A 2,744-nucleotide genomic window follows, 5' to 3' on the forward strand; every position below is an offset into this window, starting at 1 on the left:
TTCTGAATTCATAATACGAAATGCGGACCACGATTACTTTAAGAATTTTGAAATATAGCAGAAGAACAGTTTTTGTGTCTATAAACAGAAAAATGTGTACGCAGTGGTCTTTTAATATTATAATTGTAAATCTTTTGCACAAACTTGCTCTGCCAAAATGTACTACAACAGAAACAACTTTGTTTTTAATATACAAGTATTAATAAGTATGCAGTTGTATAAACTAAAACAAAATTTCATATTTCAAGCACAAATATAGAAATACAGTTGTAACAAGTTTATCAATATTTTTTTAATGATTCTTAAACGTTTAACATTTAAAAAAACGTTTCATACATTTTTACTTAATGTGAATCAAAAGTAAAAAAGTAATACATATTTTAATTATTTAGACTAGAAAAGACTTATTCTTTACATAATAAAAACCAAATATGCTTTATTCAACCTGAATTTCTGTACTTTTCACAACAACCATTTATTGGAAATTTCCTGGAAAATTGTTTAAAAAACAAAATTGGAAACATATTGTAAGTCACAAAAACATATTTGAATATATGTTAATAACTTAAAATAAAAATTATATCCATCTGTTATTGTATAAAAACCCTTGTAGCTTGCTAAGCTTGTTTATAGTTATTTAAAAATATTGCGTTAACATCTTGGCATCTAAGTTATTCATAATAAAATTCATAAAGCTCGTAAGTGAGTCGAATTTTCAATTTAGCTCCATTTAAAATGTTTTTTACCATATCATAAACAATAAAATTAAAAACTCTTCATAAGCCAAAACCCTTCAAATTGTTTTTGAGTTTTTCTGATAAGATCCATTGGATGGAGTAAATAGTGCATCCCTTTTTCCATTCTTTTCAGCCTGAAACAAATATTTATGATCAATATACATGAAAAATATACTTGGACCTATTAATGTAAGAATCTTTTAAAAAAAATATAAACCTTATATTTGATATATATATATATCAATTTTGCACAACAAAGGAAAACATTATTTAAAAGAAAAATGTTAAGTGTCCAGAAAATGGAGTGAGTCCAAGTGGCGTTAAATTTTTAAATAACAAACTTTGCTGTTATAAATAATCAAACCCTCATACGATAATCGTCCTACCCTACAAGTGTGTAATTGGTTGTTAGTACAGCCTAAACTGTATCCACCAAACACTGGTTGTTTATCAATCTGGGTAACAATGAAATTCCAGAAACCAAAAACCATTAACTCTTTTTTCAATATTTTTGAGAAATATATACTGTTTATTGTTCACTTACAATAAGTAAAATTCAAATTGTGTATAAGAAGTTAATTAAATTTACCTTTATTATTTCTTCACACACTCATACCAATAATCAACCAAACTATGGTAATAAAACACAAAGCATATGAAAATTTTTACTTTCATTCAGAGAGAGATAACGAGTCTTGTCACAAAAAAGTTGTTCAATTAAAACATCTCTTTTTGTGCAATAGCTTTGTTTTATGATAACTTACCTGTGCTTGTTCAATGTATCTAGTCGAAGCATATCAAGTCGGAGCATGCCAGTGAGCTAGCGTCTGACAAGTCAGAAACCTGGGACTCGGAGTCACTTGCTGCATCGTTTAACAGCTCCATAGGGCACAGGGTCGGCTTCAAATCTGTAAATAATATTATAGATTAATCAGTATATATTAGGGTAAAATGAAGCTGAGAAAACTAAATCATTAAAATAACAAGAGTTTATGATCAGGACTGTAATAGATTGAAACAAAGAAGAACTATATCACAGATGGGTGGGCAAGAAAAGTAGAGTATTAACAGCTGAGATTTAAAAAATAATCCTTTCCCATCCTAACTAGGATATAAAACATTTACATTTCACAAACCAACTGAAAATACCAACCAACTTTATAGGGCATAATATGGGAAGTATATTTGTCCCCAACATTTTAGAGTAGCTGATAGCTAACAGGTATGTGCTGTTCTTTATTTATTTACTCAATAGCCAATTAATGTCAAAGTTTCATCATTTGCTTGATAAAAGAGTTATATTATAAGAAAATACATTTAAAATTCGGATTTATTACATAATTTTTTGTATAATGACTAAATATGCTGCTAAAAATTTTAATTATAAGTACCAAGCATATAATCTTTATAAAAGAAGTCAGACAAATCATGTATTCTTATTAACAACCTTTTCCCTGCTATTATTATTTCCCTGTTAAGAAAAATGAACCACAACCTGTTTATGACAAATTTTAGTTACTATTGTTTAGCAAATTTTTTTAATGTTTTCTAGCATCTGTACCAAATTTCAGTTGTAAAAACAGAGTAACTATAAAACTTAATTTTTTTATTCTGTTTTCACATAAATAGTGGAGAATTTGCACGATTACCTTCATCCTCGGATTCCTCCAAGTCACCACAAGCTTTTTCTACATTGACTTTTAGCCAATTGAGGCTTATCTGCACTCAGTGTTAATCTTGGCCAATTGTACTTCTTGCCTAGAATAAAACAAAATTGAGAATATATAATTCAATCAAAACATATTTATCAGCTTTTTTAGAATTGGCACGCACGCAACTTTCTGTATCATTTTGGGACGGAGTTTTTAAAGAAAATTGAAAATTAGCAGTTTTTGGGAAAATGACTTTAGTTCAAGGAATTTTTTTACATTTTTTATAAGACAAATAGACAGCTGTATTAAAATGTTAAACAGCACATAGTTTAAACATGCTGAATTGGAAAATTCT

General features: G+C 28.1%; 1 long non-coding RNA gene across 1 annotated transcript; it reads right to left on the reverse strand.

The window, feature by feature from the left end:
* Window positions 1-486: 486 nt before the first annotated feature.
* LOC124374531 lies at window positions 487-2,426 on the reverse strand. The gene is made up of 3 exons (XR_006923567.1): window positions 2,387-2,426; window positions 1,502-1,645; window positions 487-871 (listed from the first exon to the last, which is right to left on the reverse strand). It is a non-coding gene; the product is annotated as an uncharacterized LOC124374531 (long non-coding RNA).
* Window positions 2,427-2,744: the final 318 nt, after the last annotated feature.

Source organism: Homalodisca vitripennis, unplaced genomic scaffold, assembly GCF_021130785.1.
Source record: "Homalodisca vitripennis isolate AUS2020 unplaced genomic scaffold, UT_GWSS_2.1 ScUCBcl_8914;HRSCAF=17224, whole genome shotgun sequence".
Classification (NCBI taxonomy): domain Eukaryota; kingdom Metazoa; phylum Arthropoda; class Insecta; order Hemiptera; family Cicadellidae; genus Homalodisca; species Homalodisca vitripennis.